The sequence below is a fragment of the Nerophis lumbriciformis genome, linkage group LG09, assembly GCF_033978685.3.
Source record: "Nerophis lumbriciformis linkage group LG09, RoL_Nlum_v2.1, whole genome shotgun sequence".
NCBI classification, from domain to species: Eukaryota; Metazoa; Chordata; class Actinopteri; order Syngnathiformes; family Syngnathidae; genus Nerophis; species Nerophis lumbriciformis.
This window is the reverse complement of record NC_084556.2, coordinates 11,659,100-11,681,234: the sequence shown is the minus strand read 5'-3', so window position 1 is coordinate 11,681,234 and position 22,135 is coordinate 11,659,100.

The window sequence follows — 22,135 nt, the reverse complement described above, 5'->3', positions numbered from 1 at the left end:
TTCTGCTTGCCATAACATTAATAGTTTTTTCTAATAAATGCACATGATCAACATCGAAATTGCACTTTTAACATGTGTGCATTAATAAAGAAATAACGTTCTTTACACCGCCACACAGATCACGGCACCCACACGCCACCGCTCTCATGTGCACTCTATTGCATGTATGTCCCGTATTTTAAAGTTCCTGACACTCCATGCAATCCAATTTTTATTAATCACACTCATTATACAATTAATCAAAGCAACAGAATATAAATCGAAGCTTTCTTCTCATCAAATTGTTAATCGTAGCCCTAATTTCTGATCGGGATCTATTTGCTTATCTTAAATTAAATATAGTAAAATCTGAGATATATTACTTGAAATGGTCTGCTAATAAAACAAGAATGTGTACAGCCGCTCTCTAGTAAAACCATATGTACGGTCAACGTTCATTCTAAGGTGCGCGCCCTGCTCTGGCAAATCTATGCCGCACACAAAATCACATCAAATCTTAACTCTAAACAAAATACACATATAATAATTTGTTATGTAGGATTTTGCAGTGCAACAATAAGCGGCCACAACAGATGAAACAATGTTCGTCATCACTGTTCAATTATTGTAACGTCTGTCGAGACGCTTTAACCCTTAAATGCACTCGTGGAGTCAAAAATGACCTCACCGTTTGTTATTCTTCAAAATCTTAAAAATGAATAGTTGTAATATATTCATATTCCAAATATTCCTAATAAAACACGTTTCTTACATGAGACCATTTAAAAAAAAAATGTTTTCTTTGATTTTAAAAAATTGCAGTTTTTGTATCACTACCCAACTTTTCCACAAGTGGGGTCAAAAATGACCAATACATTGTAAACAAAGCACTTCTTATTAAAAGTCCTGGCCCTGACGGTTTACTATTTGAATTCTTCAAAACCTTCTAGGATAATATAAAAGAGTGACTTTTGTGTCTCTTCTACAAAGCTTTAAATGTAGGCCAAATGCCAGAATCAATGAAACAAGGCATCATCACTCTTTTACCTAAACCTAACAAAGATATTCTCTATTTTGAAAACTGGAGGCCTATTATTTTTGCTAAACACAGATTACAAAATGTTAACTTCTTTTCATGCTAGGAGACTAAAACCGTGTTTGGAAAACATCATTTCATGTACACAGTCAGGTTTCATGCTGCATATGGTTAACGACTCACATCTCATTGATGAAGGAGCTCTCATTCTTCATTTCTATAAAGCAGTGTTTTTCAACCACTATGCCGCGGCACTAGTGTGCCGTGAGATACAGTCTGGTGTGCCGTGGGAGATCATCTAGTTTCACTTATTTGGGTTAAAAATATTTTTTGCAAACCAGTAATTATAGTCTGCACATTATGTGTTGTTGTTGAGTGTCGGTGCTGTCTAGAGCTCGGCAGAGTAACCGTGTAATACTCTTCCATATCAGTAGGTGGCAGCCGGTAGCTAATTGCTTTGTAGATGTCGGGAACAGCGGGAGGCAGCGTGCAGGTATAAAGGTGTCTAATGCTTAAACCAAAATTAAACAAAAGGTGAGTGCCCCTAAGAAAAGGCATTGAAGCTTAGGGAAGGCTATGCAGCAGAAAACTAAAACTGAACTGGCTACAAAGTAAACAAAAACAGAATGCTGGACGACAGCAAAGACTTACTGTGGAGCAAAGACGGCGTCCACAAAATACATCCGAACATGACATGACAATCAACAATGTCCCGACAAAGAAGGATAAAAACAACTGAAATATTCTTGATTGCTAAAACAAAGCAGGTGTGGGGAATAGCGGTCAAGGAAGACATGAAACTGCTACAGGAAAATACCAAAAAAAGAGAAAAAAACACCAAATTAGGAGCGCTAGACAAGAACTAAAACACTACACACAGGAAAACAGCAAAAAACTAAAAATAAGTCAGGGCGTGATGTGACAGGTGGTGACAGTACACATTCTTTGAGACAAGAGCAACATTGATGCACGCTTGGTTATGCTTTAAAGTCATACCCAACTATTGACTTTAAACTTTTTACTGTCAACTGTGTTTTGTTTTTTAATGATTTCTGCTGGTGGTGTGCCTCTGAATTTTTTCAACGCAAAAAATGTGCCTTGGCTCAAAAAACGTTGAAAAACACTGCTATAAAGCTTTTGACTTTGTAGAGCACGAGTTCAAATATAAAGCCTTAGATTTATTTGGGTTTGGTGTTAAGTTTAGAGAAATGGTCCAAAATTTCTATTGATAGCAGCATTGCTCTTTGTGAAGGCTCCTCTCAAAGATGTGAACTTAAATGAGCTATCAGACAGGGTTGTCCAATTTCTCCCTGTTTGTTTTTAATTGCAGCTGAGACGTTGAACTTATACGTGGTCAACTGCATTCACGCAGAAGCAATTGGTGTTGGACAACACACTGTATTGATTAGCCAACTAGCAGACGATACATGCATTTTTCTTCAAAATGACAACCCGGTCACAGTCGTCTTAAAGGGTTTACAGGCTTTTTCAAATGCTTCTGGTTTGGTAATTGATAGAAGTGTGAAATACTGTTTATTCACGGAACAGATAAGCAATTTGTTGGTGGAATTACTGTTAAAAATGATCATTGATATCTTGGAATTACTATTAACAGATGAAAACCTATTTGTAAATATCCAGAAATCAAAGTCTATGTTTAAGTGTTGGCTTTAAAGGGACCTCACCTTACAAGGAAGGGTAATGTTCTCCAAGGCTGAAGGGATTTCTAGGATGGTTTATCCTGCCTTTTCATTATATGTAGATAAAAAAAACCCATCTTCAACAATAAATTATACTCTGTTTAAATGTAAATGGAAAAATAAAACACAGTATGTTAAAAGAAAAACAAGGATTTTAAACTATGCTGATGGAGGTTTCAATGCTATAGACTTTGAAACTCTTAATCATGTGTTCAAAGTCAAATTGATCAAAAAATGTCTGAAAAACAAACCCCTGGTTGGTTTTTCCCAACCCCACGTTTTTACTGAGTTGTGATTTTATGTGTTCTAAATTACCCATTAAGTAATCTAAATTCCATAAACAAGATCTGGATTTATTAAGGTTGGCCTATAAACACAAGCTCTCTCCACATGAATGCATTCTTTGGAATAACCAATACATATTACACAAAAACAAGGCAATATTTCACATACAATGCATTGAAAAAATACATTTTTTTCTCATATTTTTTCTGATGGGAACGGAATGTCTTTTGATTATATTACATTTATTGAAAAACATAATATTGACATGAGTCTTATTGACTATAAAAAAAGATAAATGGCATCCCAGCCTAGCTGCTTCAGCTTGTTAAATAATCTCTACAGGATGAAGAGCTGGAAGGTGTTTTATGGGGCTTAATACATTTCTGAATCAAAAATGTAACAACAAACACATAAAGAATTATTTGAACTTAGAGAAACGTCCACCAAAAGCTCTTGAATTCTGGAGGAACTTGATTTCAGGAAAAATTGGACTATACATAACAACTTTGTCATCACAAACAAAATTAAAGAAGTACACGTCAAAATAATTCCTAAATCTTACCCATAAAACTCATATTTATTCAATGTTATACAGGGTATTTCTCCAGAATTCACATTTTGGATCAAATTGTCCATTTGTTTTTGGATTGTCCCTTCTCCCAATTGTTTGGACTAAACTCTCATTTGTTCTGTTTAGTACTTATCATACAATTTTAGAATACAAAAATAAATGGTTTTGTTTTTACATTCTAAATGTAATAATCAAGAGATGGAGAATGCAATCAAACTATAATGTATTTAGGTAAATATATATTCATAAATCCAGACTGTTATCTTGCAAACAAAATATAAAGCCCCACTTAAGAACTTTCAGTTTTGGGTGATTTTGGCGGCACCACTCGACCAAAGCGGTAGTGTTTTGTCAGAAGAAGACCACATTTCCCATGAGGGCGAGCGCATTTAGCGTCAAACTGACTTGATGTCTGCTGTAATATTGGCACAGATTACAAATATTAGGTCTCTAATGACTATGTTGATGTTAAATAGCAGACATTATTAAAAAATTATCTTGGAATGCGCTTCAAACATGACGCTACTACCAAGAATGTATCGGAGCGGATGCAGGTCCGAAGCAAAGAAAGATTGGCGGGAAAGTTTTTTCGAAGCAAATACTGTGAAACTGCGAACTATCAAGCTGGTGGCTATTTATTGCTAGCATCGAAAGTTACTCACTGGTTTAATAGGAACACAGCCACTGAAAATACCTTCTTATCTCTGAGCTCATGCCAGCAAGTGAAAGCCGGGCCAATGTTGATCCTTGACTGTCCTTTTATCCGGGTAACCTCCCTTTTTCTTTTTTTGAAACTTTTTGTTTCTTTGGTTGTTTTGGAGCTTCGGTCATGATAGCAGTAATTGCACGAATGAGTTCTTCTTCTTCTTTTTTTTTAGTTTTCAGGCATTCGCATCAACTCCCATCTTTTTAAAGAATGTGTGAAAGAAACATTTGTAGTTTTTTGTGTGGCAGGGTTCCTGCCACCCTCCTCAAAGTAGCTAAGTGGTGCCAGTGAGAGCGAGACAGACCCTTCAGTCCATGACAGAGGTGTCATTTAGCTAGTTCTAAGTCCATGTATCATCCCAAATGTTATGCAAATATTTTATGAAGGTTGAAACCTTATTTAGTGCTGCTTTAAAGGTTTGCATTATACTGTTGTTAAAATAAAGTTTGGAAAATAAACTTCCCTTGTCGTCACCCCTGTGGGCACGATTTAGACTTAAAGTGGGCGTGACTTTGAGTGTCTGCGACTGCAGCTAGAACAGTGGTTCTTAACCTTGTTGGAGGTACCGAACCCCACCAGTTTCATATGCGCATTCACCGAACCCTTCTTTAGTGAAAAATAAAAAAATTTTTTTTTTCAAATTCAAGACAAAGTTGTATGTTTTTGGTAACACTTTAGTATGAGGAACATATTCCAAGTAACAAAGACTTAATTTAGAGTTATTTGGACACTAGGGGAACATATTCTAAGTAATAACAACTTAATTTAGAGTTATTTGGTTAGGGTTAGGGTCAGGGTTAGAAGGTTAGGGTTATAATGAGGCCATGCCGAATAAGGCATTAATAAGTACTTAATAATGACAAGTCAAGAGACAATATGTTACTAATTCGCATGTTAATAAGCAACTAATTAATGGTGAATATGTTCCTGTGCATGAACATCACCTTGTTCAAACAACAAAACCAACACAGTGCATAAACTCACAACAAATTACACACCTGCAAACCAGTCAGCTGTTGCCGTACCCATAATACGCCGATAGGGAGAAGTTTGTATTTACACGATGAGTCGGGTGTGTTTTGACCTCCGCCGAACCCCTGAGGCCGACTCACCGAACCCCTAGGGTTCGATCGAACCCAGGTTAGGAACCACTGAGCTAGATGTACTTGCTTCTATGGGGTGAGACACATGTTTGCACCGTCCACTGACTATTTAATGAATCTTGCCTGTTTATATTTTGTACAATACTTTTCCATGCACACATAAAATTGTTCGCTTATAGTTATCAACCAAAACTGTATCATCGAGTGATAATCTGAAGACAAAAATGCACTTTTACTGTGTCAAACTAACTCGCGATTGTATAATTTAGAAAATCCCGTGACCCAAGTGGACTCACTGTCTCACAATTTGCATTGTGCTACAGCTGATGCTATATTTCATGCCACTTTAATTGTTTTATTGTCAATACAACTGTCCCCATTTGTTGCGATGATTCTAATGCTAGCTCGGCTAGGCCGCAGCTTGGTTTTTTTTAACCATATGGTTTGAAGCAGCCATTTGGATATGCGAGGTGCGTTTAGGGACATCTTGTAAAAAAAACGTGTCTGTGTTTCCTGTTTATTTTGCATTATATTAAAAATTAATTATTGCATATTTAATTCTAGTAATGTCAATACGTATGTGAGACCAACTAAAGAATGTGAATATGATAATAATTACTGTGACGCTCTATTTTAAACAACACTATATGATCACACCCAAAAGTAACCCTTTTTTTTTGTAAAATGAAAATGTATTTTTATTGTGGAAAAACAAATGAGAATTGGCAAGCCTTTTAAGAGAAAATCCTGTGACCCAAGTGGAGTCATCGTCCCACAATTTACAGACCCCTGCAATAAAGAAAATCATAATCCAATTGTGAATGTTGAAGCGACAGCAGTGTGGGGCTGCAATTTGCCACATATAGTTGTGGACCGTCACACAAACCAGGCCAAAACTCTTTGTCATCCGTCATATCAACAGCAGCTGCTTGCTCTCTCTACCTTGCACAAACACACGCAATCATGGCACGTAGCCACTGATGCGTTTATGGCCACACAAAAAGTTGGGCAACTCCAACACCACACAAACTGTACATGCTAGGTATTTACACTACGACTCCCCAATCAAATGTGAGCTTATTCTACTGTCATTTATTAAAATTCTTAGTTTATGAGCAGTGTTGGGTTAGTTACTGAAAACCAGTAACTAGTTACAGTTACTAGTTACTTTATTTCAAAAGTAACTCAGTTACTAACTCAGTTACTTACACCAAAAAGTAATGCGTTACTGTGAAAAGTAACTATTTAGTTACTTCTTTTTTTCTTCTTTTTTTTTTAAAGCTCCCATTAATGCCCTTTTTGCCTTCATTTCAGTACTGTTATTGCACTGGAGAATAATACAATCTGTTGATCAACTTGACATACATTTTTATTTTCCTTTTAACATAATGAATGAAAAACAGTGCAACATAAAAAGGCATTCCTCCTTTCTTTAAACTTGGACCAATGACCATTAATAAAAAACAAGTTTAAGTGCAACATAAGAAGAAACATCATCTTCCTTGAAACATAGGTAGTGAAATGAAGCCTGACATCTGGAGTGATGCTGCTGTCTTCCACACTTGGAGCCATGGATTGTAGAATCCTTGTTTTCAGTGGCAGGATCATTGACACAGATGGTGAAGTTTCAGTGCTCAGTAGAGATGGAACACTTTTGAGGGGTTTAAGCACCTGGAGGACCTCATCTGCCACTCTCACATCATCATCAGACAGGGTGACATTTGTCTTCAGGGTGTTGTGGGTCAATGCAGAGTATATAGCTGCCTGCTGCTCCAACATATCATAAGTGGAGTTCCACCTCGTTGGGACATCATGTATGAGCAGGCAGCTTTAGCATTTCTTGCTTTGTCTTAAGCACATGAGCAGCTGTTGTGCTTGGGTGGAAGTAAGAAACCTTCCTGATCCTCCCAAAGAGGCGCTCCATCCTATTGACTGAGATTCCCTTCTGTGATGCCAAATTCACTACATGTGCAAAGCACCTATCTGTGGTCCCAGTCCTGCCTCATTCTCTGTAATTATTTGATTTTTGGCATTATCACGTGTGACTGGGATATCTTTATCTTCCATTCCTCCACTGCTTGTGTCAGCACCTGCGCAAGGTGACTCTCGTAGAGGGGGCGTGTCTTCTCATCTCCCAGTCTGCTGTGATGAAGTGAGCGCTTATAGTTCCGCTGGACGTCCACCCGTCTGTCATGAGCGCAACAGCTGATGCTCGGGATAGTTCATCCACAACTTTTTTCTTCTCCTGCTCATAAGGATCTGGCACAATCTTATTGCTGAAGTGGGTGCGCGACGGGATGTCGTAACGTGGTTCAAGCACGTTCAGCATGTGTTTAAAACCCTCGTTTTGCACAACCGAGTCTGCACTTATAAACACACCGATTCAATGGCGGGGGCGTTCAAGCTCCTCCGTTACTCCGCTCGCCATGACCACGCTGTGTGTGGACTGAACGTGACAACAACTTTTTTTTGTTTGTTTCATATATCAAACCGCGGATCACCTCCCCCCCCCCACACACACATAGACCGCGCCTCTTTTCTTCTCTCCGGCTTGTGACAGAGGAAGATTCAGAAGAACGCGACACCGCAGCGCTTCTGTTTCTAGCCGATACTACATCAAAAGTAACGTAAAATAACGCAGTAACGCATCATGTAGTAACGGTAACTAAATTACTGAATAAAAAAAAATAACGCGTTAGATTACTAGTTACCGCCGAAACTAACGGCGTTACAGTAACGCGTTACAGTAACGCGTTACTTTGTAACGCGTTAGTCCCAACACTGTTTATGAGTATTAATCATGAAATGCTGTTAGTAGATGACAGAAATGCTAGTAAAAAGATACATTTTACGGACAGAAAGTTACAGGAATGTAAACTTTATCCAACGCTTACATCTCATTGTGCAAAATGTGAATGTTTAATGTGATCTCTGAAAGGATTACAGATTCTTTGGAACCTCCATCCAGACATACAATATTCGTACACAGCTCATGAAAAACAAGATTTTTTTGTTGTTTTCATTGTAAGTGGGTCAAATCACTTATATTAGAAAATAATTTCATGGAAATGAATGCTGTCTGATTGCTGTTGATTATAATAATTGGACATTCAACTTGTTATGATGTCACGTTTTGGACAAGTGTGCTGCACGTATGGCCATCTGATGTTGCTCACATGTGCTCCGCTTAATGCCCAGGAAGTTTTTGCGTTTGCTCAGACACATGACAAATTATAGGGTGCTGTTGAAAAAAAAAATAATAGAAAACTGAATTGTATTAAAACTGAAACACTTTACATCTAATTTATCGATTCCGGACACCCAAAAATATTAACACACAAAGCAGATTTTATAAAGAAAAATTACAATTACAAAATAGATCAAATGTATGTGTTTGGTTTGACGTTTCACATTTAAACTGATACAGTAACAATTACCTTGAAACAGTAACACTTTTCGGTACGTTGTGTGTTCATTTAACACATATCGTATATTGATAACTGTGCTGTCCAGTTGTATCATGTTTTCCTACACTTCTGAGTCCCACTTGCAAGTATGTATTCATTTCAGTTTGTCCTACGTGGGTTGCCGTAGTCAGGAAGTAGTCTTTTGGCATTAAGTTGAATTGGCCACTCTTGTCTTTTGTTGAGCTCTACACAGTGTTTATACTGTAAGTATTGTATTTATTACACTCTCGCTGTTTGACTGTAACTTGCATCTTAGTTGTAATGTTGCTTATCACATTTACAGGTGTTGAACTTGCCACGTAAAATTGCTGAATGTATATGTTATATCCAATGTAAATTAGAATCACGCTAGCATACTTTTGAGGGATTTTTTCAGGCCTGCTTGCTTTGTTGACATGAACACAAATTACCAAGAGGCAGTCCGCTATGAATAAGCTTCTTTGCCCGCCAAGTGTTCGAGCCTGTGTCTAGTCTGCACCAATCTGTGACGTCTCGTGCGGCAAAGGTATCAAAATATGGTCCAGTTTGCTTTTACGGGAGTAGTATCCATGGATTTTGGTCGGTACCTATGGATGTACCAAATTCAGTACCCATTCCGAGTTGCAACTTACCATGACGTCAGTGTGGTATTTCTCGCACTATGTGTGTGTGACGGTGAAGCACGACTGCTTTGTCCCGTGGAAATATCTGATTCGCTTTGCAGCATGGCGGTACGGTTGGATATAAATAGTGCTCCCCTAAAAGCTAAGAAACACTATCAACTATTGATTAACTGTCAGCACATGTTAGAGCTCAGTATCACTGGTCACTCTGCTCGCCATGTAAGCATGAGCCAACTCATTTTCTGGTGACAGAGACACACATAAAAAAGGCTGTAACAGTTTGTTTAGTGTGACGTCTTAACAAGGGTATTACAGTGGATTTAGTGTGACTATCCACTTCATAAAAGCTTTATTAGTAATGTGAACAAGTATGAATTACCGTATTGTTCGGACTATAGGGCGCACTTAAAAGCCTTTAATTTTTTTCAAAAATCACAGTGCGCCTTAAACCACGGTGCACCTAATCTACGTTATAATTTTGGTTGTGCTTACCAACCTCGAAGCAATTTTATTTGGTACAAGGTGTAATAATAAGTGTGACCAGTACATGGCAGTCACACATAAGAGATACGTGTGGACTGCAAGTTGATGCCCGTTCAATAAATGACACGAACAAGTACCCATAACCAAGCGACACCGAAACTTTGATGTTTCATTGTCGAGGATACAGAACATTACACACGGCGCTTAAAAATCTGTCAAAATGTCTTAGTACGACATTGGTTGGCTGAGAAAAATAGCCAACCATATATATATATATACGTGTATATGTAACTGCTGTGTACCCGTCCCGCCAAGAACCCACACACAGGCTGGATTGGATGATGTGGTTCTTTACTGGTAGCTGCAATGAGTGATCAGAACGCACATACACACAATATGTGGTTAGCACCTCTGCTGATTTCGATGTCATTAGCAGAGGACAGGAAGTCTGCTCATAAGCTTCCGGTTTGCGGTCATATTTACAGACTTTCAGGTACCAGCAGGTGGCGCAATTGGACCTCTCATTGCATAACAAAACAATATACATATTTTAGCAGGAATTTCACTCAAATAATCAAAGTATTTCTTATACCCGTTACATATATATATATATATATATAATATGACCCCTTTTCATGCACCTTATAATCCGATGCACCTTTTTGTATGAAAATAGACCCGAATAGACCCGCTCATCGGCAGTGCGCCTTATAATCCTGCCCCCTATGGTCCAAAAAGTACAATATATCTCAAGTATACCTAAAACAATGCATGATATTATTTTACTTGTGTGGACATGTAGTCTGCAGGATGAAAAAGTTTGATTGAGCTGTACATTTGATATGCTTTGCTAACGACATGTCGTGTTACACTCTGTGACAGGTGATGTCATCGCGCTGCCATGCATGCTGAGAGAGTGTGACATCACAGTGCGCCCGGCCTCCAGTGGCCTGACTACGCATGCAAGGAGCTGTGGGGTGATATGATTCCTGCTCAGGCAGTCTCTATCTGTCAGGTAGGACTGCAGAAAACATTGAGGTCAGTGTGCCACATATGGTGATGCATGCTTGCAACTCATTTTTGTTATCGGGAATTAGCAGAGTTATGATGACAACCATAGGCAGTGTCTTGCATTTAGATATAGGTCAGCATTAGAAATGGGAAGGAAATATCAGAAACATCTTGTGTACATGACCTTTCGGTGCAGGGATGTGTGTCCACAGGCGCTACATGCCACAAGCTCACTGACAGTGACAGCCATGAGTGGGAGGAGTGTGTGGTGTTGTGCGCCACTGTCCGTACACATCTGGCATCAACACTAAAGGGGAAAAATATATATAAATATATTTATTTAAGACACATGACATATTTCTATTTCTGTTTCCCTGCTTTCACTGCTTTACTATACACTGTAAAGCAAATGTGGCCTCATAATTAAAGGCCTACTGAAACCCACTACTACCGACCACGCAGTCTGATAGTTTATATATCAATGATGAAATCTTAACATTGCAACACATGCCAATACTTAGCTTACTAAAGTGCAATTTTAAATTTTGCGCACAATATCCTGCTGAAAACATCTCGGTATGATGACGCCTGCGCGTGACGTCACGGATTGTAGAGGACATTTTGGGACAGCATGGTGGCCAGCTATTAAGTTGTCTGTTTTCATCTGTGTTGGTGAATCTTTTGCAATTTGTTCAATGAACAATGGAGACAGCAAAGAAGAAAGCTGTAGGTGGGAAGCGGTGTATTGCGGCAGGTGTTGTGCCGAATAACGCACCCCCGCTGTAGAATGCACCCCCTGACTGTTGTGCCGGATAACACAGCCGGTGTTTCATTGTTTACATTCCCGAAAGATGACAGTCAAACTTTACCATTGGCCTGTGGAGAACTGGGACAACAGAGAATCTTACCAGGAGGACTTTGAGTTGGATGCGCAGACGCGGTACCGTGAGTACGTATGCAGCTGCGGCTTCCAAATATTTGATCGCTTGCCCGTACGTGCGTGCTGCTATGTGCATGTCACGTACGTAACTTTGGGGACTTTAGGGAAATATATGTGCTGTATGAACTTTGGGGAGGTGAACGGTACTTTGGGCTGTGGGATTGAGTGTGTTGTGCAGGTGTTTGAGTTGTATTGGCGGGTTATATGGACGGGAGGGGGGAGGTATTTGTTATGCGGGATTAATTTGTGGCATAATAAATATAAGCCTGGTTGTGTTGTGGCTAATAGAGTATATATATGTCTTGTGTTTATTTACTGTTTTAGTCATTCTCAGCTGAATATCAGGTCCCACCCGCCTCTCACAGCATCTTCCCTATCTGAATCGCTCCCACTGCCCTCTAGTCCTTCACTCTCACTTCCCTCATCCACAAATCTTTCATCCTCGCTCAAATTAATGGGGAAATCGTCGCTTTCTCGGTCCGAATCGCTCTCGCTGCTGGTGGCCGTGATTGTAAACAATGTGCAGATGTGAGGAGCTCCACAACCTGTGACGTCACGCTACTCATCTGCTACTTCCGGTACAGGCAAGGCTTTTTTATCAGTGACCAAAAGTTGCGAACTTTATCGTCGATGTTCTCTACTAAATCCTTTCAGCAAAAATATGGCAATATCGCGAAATGATCAAGTATGACACATATAATGGACCTGCTATCCCCGTTTAAATAAGAAAATCGCATTTCAGTAGGCCTTTAACACCTGGATAAAAGTGCCAACCCTGGAGGGTATTGAGGATTTGGAAAGCGAAATTAATCCAAATGACAGCATTTCTAATGTTATAAGTCCCAAATCACATGGGAGTCACACACACTCTGGTTCTAGTAGATTGAGTACCTCCTCAGCTCGCGGACAGGCAGAGGCCAAAAGGGCTGCCCTCACTGTCCGCTCTGCAGCTCTAAAGGAAATACATGCATTGGAAGAGGAGGAGAAAAGAATCAGAAAGAAAAAGGAAATGATGGACCTGGATACTCAATTGGCAGCTGCTGATGTGAAATTAGCAGTTTTAAAAGCTCCCAGCCTTCATGCTTCCTCCCATACAGCATTTGATGGCATGAGCTCCTACTTAAAGAGAACCAAGGAACAACCAGTCACTCTCAACCCCCGGGCTAAAGCACCAGTCACTCTCAACCCCCAGGCTAAAGACTATCAACCTCTCACACAGCAGCAGTCAAGCCAAGCTTCACCACCACCTCCGCCACAGTCTATACACCATCCATCTGAGCAACAACAAATAACAGCATTGCAAGCACAATATAGGACACCACTTCCCATTCAACCACCCACATTTTGGCAAGAGCAACAGTCCATGCTTTCACACCCTAAACCCATTCAGGTACAACTGCAACCACCACCTTCTGTACCAAAACAGCAGCAGGTCTCTTGGAATACAGTGCAGTACCATAGCCCTACAACCCACATGGACCCCCCTGTACAGCAATCAAGGCAAGTTAACATTTCCCCTCCAACCAATGGCCATACTTGCCAATCTTGAGACCTCCGATTTCGGGAGGTGGGGGGTGGGGGCTTGGTTGGGGTTGGGGTGGGGCGTGGTTGGGGGCGTGGTTGGGGGCATGGTTAAGAGGGTAGGAGTATATTGACAGCTAGAATTCACCAAGTCAAGTATTTCATACATATATATATATATATATATATATATATATATATATATATATATATAAATATATATATATATATATATATATATTTATATATATATATATAGATATCTACATCCTGAAAATATGCAAACAAAACTGTGTTTAGATAATTGATACTTCAAACTTGCATAAATAATTATTAAGGAATATAACATAACTTGGCTTCTGAGAGTTTCATAATGTAATGAATAAAATGCTAAAGTTGTTGATAAACAAGCAATTATTTTAATATTTAAATATGGTCATTTTAAATGAATTATTATGATAATTTAAAATCAATTATTTCAAATATGTTTATTTTAATGTATAATTCTATGGCTGGATGTAATAAGGAGTCAGGAAAAAATACAAATAAAAATACAATTAATTTTGATGTTTTTAGCAAAATATAGTAAACATGTATTTAGTTTTTTTTTTTTTTTAATAATAAATATATTTATTTTTAGGTAAGATAAACATAATAATACAATTTATCTATAGTCTGTATGATTTAGTTCTTGTCACCCTGTTGTCCTCCCGTCATGAAAAAAGGGTTTCCTCACTCAGGTCCGCATGGAGCTGGAGGGGGCGTGCCTTCCAGCTACGGCTGAAAATCGGGAGATTTTCGGGAGAATATTTGTCCCGGGAGGTTTTCGGGAGAGGCGCTGAATTTCGGGAGTCTCCCGGAAAATTCGGGAGGGTTGGCAAGTATGCCAATGGCACCCCTACTTTATGTGAGTTATTGCACAGGCAAAATGAGATTGCAACATTGCAAACGTCGTTGCAAACTTCTCATCTACTCCCACCAAGGGAGATTCCCTATTTTGACGGTGATCCATTACTGTACAGAACCTTTTGTCAGAGCATTTGTGCAATGCATTGAGAAGAACACAAGCAACAAAGGAGACTGTTTGTACTATCTGGAAACGTACACGAGGGGTCAACCTAAAGAACTGGTGTGTAGATGTCAACACATGCCCCCAGATAGAGGCTATGAAATGGCAAAGTATTTGTTGGAAAAACACTTCGGTGACCAGTACCAGATAACAGCAGGTTACATGAAGAAAGTGTTTAACTGGCCTTTAGTTAAGTCTGAAGATGTACGAGCTCTGCAAGCCTACTCTCTTTACCTTCGAGAATGTTGCACTGCCATGGAAAACGTGCAGTACATCCAGGAACTTAATATGCCAGCCAACATGAAAACTGTAATCTTCAAGCTGCCGTACCAGCTGCGAGAAAGCTGGAGAGTCTCTGCATGCAACATATTGGAAAACCACCATCGCAGACCTCAGTTCTCAGACATTGTTGCATTTATTGAGCGACAGGTAAAAATGGTCTCAGACCCAGTCTTTGGAGACATCCAGAATGCACCACAGAGTACAGGAAGTAAACCTGTAAAAGCAACAAAATCACAAGGTAAACCCAAATTCCAAGGTAGCAGTTTTGCCACAACCATTAAAATCGAAACCCCCTGATGCGGAAAATAAAACCAGATTCAAACCTGAAATTTTTGATTGAAAGAAACAGCTGTTCCAAATGTGTCCACTGGATGCCGCAATAGCAATTCTTTGTATCTTTGTAGATGATGCTACATATGTACAAAATAAACCACATGATGTTAGTACATCAGTCGGGGAAAATGATCAAACTACATAAATAACATCCTGTAATTTGATTTTGATATAATTTTTTTATCTTGATGGATTGGAAATTAACACCTAATAAGTTGACTGATGAACATTGACACATAATTTATTCAGAAAATATAAATAACGACAAATAAAGTATATATACTATTAACCGCAACAGGTAATTTTGTTTAGTACAGTAGCATTGCTAACCCAACAAGGGACTCCTCCCAATAGCTCCACCCACTCGGCAGATGACTTTATGAATTTCTTTAATAAGAAAATTTAACTCATTAGAAAGGAGATTAAAGACAACGCATCCCAGCTACAACTGGGTTCTATTAACACAGATACAACTGTATCTACGATGGATACTGCAATACAAAATAGTCTCTCTCTTTTTGATGAAATAACATTATAAGAACTATTACGGCGTGTAAGTGGGATAAAACAAACAACATGTTTACTTGACCCACTTCCTGGGAAACTTATCAAGGAGCTTTTTGTATTATTAGGTCCATCAGTGCTAAATATTATAAACTTATCACTTTCCTCTGGCACTGTTCCCCTAGCATTCAAGAAAGCGGTTATTCATCCTCTGCTCAGAAGACCTAACCTTGATCCTGACCTCATGGTAAACTACCGACCGGTGTCCCACCTTCTCTTTATTTCGAAAATCCTCGAAAAAATTGTCGCACAGCAGCTAAATGAACACTTAGTGTCTAACAATCTCTGTGAACCTTTTCAATCCGGTTTCAGGGCAAATCACTCTACGGAGACAGCCCTCGCAAAAATGACTAATGATCTACTGCTAACGATGGATTCTGATGCGTCATCTATGTTGCTGCTTCTTGATCTTAGCGCTGCTTTCGATACCGTCGATCATAATATTTTATTAGAGCGTATCAAAACACGTATTGGTATGTCAGACTTAGCTTTGTCGTGGTTTAACTCTTATCTTACTGACAGGATGCAATGCGTCTCCCATAATAATGTGACCTCGGACTATGTTAAGGTAACGTGCGGAGTTCCTCAGGGTTCGGTTCTTGGCCCTGCACTCTTTAGTATTTACATGCTGCCGCTAGGCGACATCATACGCAAATACGGTGTTAGCTTTCATTGTTATGCTGATGACACCCAACTCTACATGCCCCTAAAGCTGACCAACACGCCGGATTGTAGTCAGCTGGAGGCATGTCTTAATGAAATTAAACAATGGATGTCCGCTAACTTCTTGCAACTCAACGCCAAGAAAACGAAAATGCTGATTATCGGTCCTGCTAAACACCGACATTTATTTAATAATATCACCTTAACATTTGACAACCAAACAATTACACAAGGCGAATCAGTAAAGAATCTGGGTATTATTTTCGACCCAACTCTCTCCTTTGAGTCACACATTAAGAGTGTTACTAAAACGGCCTTCTTTCATCTCCGTAATATCGCTAAAATTTGTTCTATTTTATCCACTAGTGACGCTGAGATCATTATTCATGCGTTCGTTACGTCTCGTCTCGACTACTGTAACGTATTATTTTCGGGTCTCCCTATGTCTAGCATTAAAAGACTACAATTGGTACAAAATGCGGCTGCTAGACTTTTGACAAGAACAAGAAAGTTTGATCATATTACGCCTATACTGGCTCACCTGCACTGGCTTCCTGTGCACTTAAGATGTGACTTTAAGGTTTTACTACTTACGTATAAAATACTACACGGTCTAGCTCCGTCCTATCTTGTCGATTGCATTGTACCATATGTCCCGGCAAGAAATCTGCGTTCAAAGAACTCCGGCTTATTAGTGATTCCCAGAGCCCAAAAAAAGTCTGCGGGCTATAGAGCGTTTTCTATTCGGGCTCCAGTACTATGGAATGCCCTCCCGGTAACAATTAGAGATGCTACCTCAGTAGAAGCATTTAAGTCCCATCTTAAAACTTATTTGTATACTCTAGCCTTTAAATAGCCCCCCTGTTAGACCAGTTGATCTGCCGTTTCTTTTCTTTTCTCCTCTGCTCCCCTTTTCCTTGTGGAGGGGGGGGCACAGGTCCGGTGGCCATGGATGAAGCGCTGGCTGTCCAGAGTCGGGACCCGGGGTGGACCGCTCGCCTGTGCATCGGCTGGGAACATCTCTGCGCTGCTGACCCGTCTCCGCTTGGGATGGTGTCCTGCTGGCCCCACTATGGACTGGACTCTTATTATTATGTTGGATCCACTATGGACTGGACTCTCACAATATTATGTCAGACCCACTCGACATCCATTGCTTTCAGTCTCCCCTAGAGGGGGGGGGGGGGGGGGGGGTTTCCCACATATGCGGTCCTCTCCAAGGTTTCTCATAGTCATTCACATCGACGTCCCACTGGGGTGAGTTTTTCCTTGCCCTTATGTGGGCTTTGTACCGAGGATGTCGTTGTGGCTTGTGCAGCCCTTTGAGACACTTGTGATTTAGGGCTATATAAATAAACATTGATTGATTGATTGATTGATAATTATAAAAAAAATAAAAACAACATGATTTGTACAATTTCAGAATGTGCTTGTTCTTTAAACAAAACAAAAAAATCTGAAGTTGTCTTTAATTTTGTCACACCTGGGTGAAGTCTTGTCAGGGTTTCGTCTGTTGTCATGTTGTCTTGCCATTTCCTGTTTTATTTTGAAAGGTTAACTCTCCCTCTCGTTTCAGGTCACTTGCTCTTCCTCCTGTTTCACTGATCTGATGTCTCTCCTGATTGCCTGATTGTTCCCACCTGTGTCACACTCCCTCATGTGTATAAATGTCTCGTCTTCCTCTTTTCTTGTGCCAGAGTGTCTCGTTACTTCATGTGCGTACCTCCAGCGTTTCCTTGCCATAGCATTGTCCACAGCCACAGCCACGTTTCTTGTATCTTTTTTGGATCCATGGGAGTATTTTGATTTGTAAGTTTTCTCAGGTAAGAATAGCTTCCTAGCATCACCTCCATTGGAGCGGCTTTTGTTATACTTAGTAGTTTTTTGTTCATAGCCCCTTTTTCCCTCCGTAGACGGAGCGTTTTTGAGTTATTGATATTTTTGTTAGTTTAGAGCTCAGGTCAGTTTTGTTTTTATAGCCTGTTTGTTTCTCCTGTTTTGGACCCTTTCCCTTGTCCAAATAAATATATTGTCTTCAAATCCTGCATCTGTGTTCAGAGTCCTGTTCTGGTCGTGACAATTTTCAAGTTATCGTGCCGTGATTTTACCAGTCCGGGCCACTTGGGATTAGATTTTTCTCCATGTGGCCCCCGACCTAAAATGAGTTTGACACCCCTGGTTTAGGTAACACTCTTACCAAAAAACTAGGGCGGTTTGCCGACCCCCGAGCTAGGTCAACATACCAAGAACAGACAGGAGACATAGTCCAGCCACAGAAGCCTTGGAAGTACAAACATTTTGATGGGAAAACAGGAAGAGAAAGGCAAAAAACAAAGAAGCGTGACATAACTAGTCTGAATCATTTTCAGAAAGATTTTAGCATACAACTTATGCATTTACTGATGTTTGGTGCTGCTCAACACAACTTTACACATTGTGATGTCTCATCTAAAAAGGACATTTTGTAACTCACTGCAGAGATGACTCACATCGTAGAGCTTGAGTGTGTAATTAATTAGCTGGTCCATGCAGTCGATGGACCACCTTGACTTCCTGCGTCCTAGCCACACATTTACTCCGACAAATAATGTTTAGAAGTAATCCGTCTCTTCATATATCTTTGCACTGACGTTTGGCTCGCTTGGGTGATTAATGCCAGCGACATTGCGCTCTCGCTCGAGCTAATTCTATTTGTTTGCCTGTACCCGCTCACGGTGTCGGAATTACAACAGGATACATGAAACATGTCATAAATATCAATGACTGAATGTGATTGGGGCTGTGTAGAAATCATTTTACACTTGGATGGAGACAGTAACTCTGAGCAGCAAATGGCATTTAGTCAAGTGCAAGATGAGACAGAAAATATGCAGTTTGCGTATGGGGAGTCTGTCATTTTCTGCACCTATTCGTCTTTCGATCAGCATCTATGTTTTTTGTCTGTCCATTCCTGCATTCCGTTGTACGTGTCAAGGCCTTGAAAGATGCTTTTGTGTCAATTTCTCCATACATGCAAGACATAAGGAAGAATCGAGACACTGTTTCTCTCTCGCCTATGCTGTGGACAACTTTGTCAAGCTCGGGGAGAGAGTGACTGCTGCGTCCATGTCTGCTATTTAAAAAAATAGAAAAGGAAAAATGACACATCAAAGAGATCAGAAAGAGACACCAAGGTGTCTCCACAAAACAACAACACACGCAACACCTCCGCAAAACAACCCAAGTCCAGACGGGAAAAAATGGCACTGACTGCATTTGTACCTAAGTTAAGTCCATCAGACCGACAAGAGTCCGTATTTACTGGTGACATGTCCCAGATTCTCTGGCTGGTTCATGTTTTGGTCCCTAAGACCCCGTTTACACTAAGCCGGATAAGGTTATCCAGGGTAAATTACACTTAACCTTATCCGTGTCCACACACAACAATGCCACCGTATAAGACCCCCTACACCCTTCCTTCCGCCGGCGCAACATGACCTAGTACGCATGCGCGGAAAATGCACACGTCATAGTCACCTCCACTGTTGCTTTGTGTGCAAGTTCTTAAATTTAACTTATCTGAACCATATCCAGTGTTGTGGTATTTCAATTAACTGGAATCCAGTGTGCTGTGGGGCCCTCTTGTAGTAAATCACAAATTATTACAATCTTTATTAGACACGTAAACAATGTGATAAAGAACATTTTACATCAATCAATCTAGGGATCTAGATATCTGGTCAGGACACTCATCACTCTTTTGTCTTCACCTTCATTGTCCATTCGTTTTTGGTGACTTTATAGACTCTGGACCTAGACGTTGAGTCTGGGACATACGTGGCGGACAATAACTGATACACTCGGCTTTGCCAGTCCAAATGCATTCAATGTTTGCCGTAGTTTTCCCTCGTCTTCCCTCGACAGCCAGGTAATACAAAGCACACGCTACCTTTTTTATCATATCCACGGGAGCTCGCATTCTCATTGTCTCTCCTTCGACAAATGGACAAAGTTTTTTGCTAAGTAGAATCACAGCTGACGTTCGAAAGTGCTCTTGCCGTCTGAGAAGTGTTGTATCCCAAATAGCTGCAATCGCTTTCTCTTAAGGTATTCATGTGTGATTTCCACAGGTGTCTGTACATGTAGAAGGAGAAACACGGGCATGTCTGGATGACTAGCCTCCATATTTCCAGTGGTAAGCTCCGAGTTACGAAACCGCTTTATTGTTATTATGTGGCGCGTTCTTTCACTTCCTCTCCGAACTCAGTTTGTAAACGATCAATGAGGCCATACAAAGCTAAGTGCCGTAGATTCAAGAAATACACGGCGCACTTAGCCGTGTAAAAAATTGTCCGAGGAGGGGGACCTTAAACGCTGGTTTAGTGTGGCTGAAACGGGGCTTAGGCTAAATAATTATTCGTTTAAGGGGTTAAACGACTTAGTGTAGACATGGCCTAAATCCCTTTAACGCTTTCTCTCCGAGCCTATCTCAGCTGCATTCAGGCGGTAGGCGGGGTACACCCTGAACAAGTCGCCACCTCATCACAGGGCCAACACAGATAGACAGACAACATTCACACCCCAATTTAGTGTCGCCAATCTACCTATCCCCTGGTGCATGTCATTGGAGGTGGGAGGAAGCCGGAGTACTCGGAGGGAACCCACGCAGTCACGCGGAGAACATGCAAACTCCACACAGAAAGATCCCGAGCGCAAGATCGAACCCCGGACCTTCGTAATTGTGAGGCAGATGCACTAACCCCCCTATCACCGTGCTACCCTGCTACACATATTCAATACCTATGTGCAAATGGACACATTTTAATCGGATTAAAAGCATAACCAGAATAAAAATGCTTCATGTAAACACGCCATTCGGAATATTCTGACCCGATCACACACACTTTCATTCTGATCAAGACGGGTGGTTTATGCCAAAAGTCAATCAGATTGTAGCGCATTAGAATTATCCTTACTGCGCATGTCTTTGATGTCAGATACACTTATGTGGTGGAGCGGGGACTGAGTTTAATAGTCTCGAAATGTAGCGATTGTCTTGCTCCCCACATTCAACATGTACAGAAGTTACGTTATATACTGATGAATTTCTAGCTTTAAAACAAAACTATGGTATGGAATGTCATGTGCCGATTTAACAAAGAAGGGATCCAGTTGTCGTCTTATCAAGCTGTTTTATTCACGACATTACAGCTACTCCAAGTGCTTACTGCTAGCCTCAAACAACATGAAGATGCACCGCAACCCGTACATAATCACAACATAAAAAGCACAGAACAGCTCCATTTCAAAAATAGAGGTGAAACAAAAGTAGTGAACAGAAGGAAAACATTTTAAATAAATACCGTGATAACCATTGTCTGATGCAGGAAAATGCACGTCATAATCAGATAATTTTTTTCAGGGTCCATGTGCACAGTAACATTCTAATCCGAATGATGATCAAATTAAATAAATGTTGTCCATGTACACGTGGCTCATGATTGAACATGAAATCATAAGGTGTTTTAAGTCTTTGATCATCAGACACTCTTGCTGACCGGCCCAGTCAGGGGTAATCAGCCTGATCTCTCTGGTGTAACGGAGGCCAGCGAGTGTGGCTCGGCCATGTTTGTATTAGTAAAGCTCACTCCCTGACGACCTCGAGAATAGTGCTGGCTTTCGAGTTGATAACCCGGGCTTTCAGCTCGATAATTAGCACGCTCATCTCTCATGCTGACGACCCAGGTTTAAGTCCCGTGCGGACAGGAAAAGGCAGGAACTGAACCAGTCGGGTTACACTGGCATGAGCAACATTGAACCCTTCTGACAAACAGCTTATGG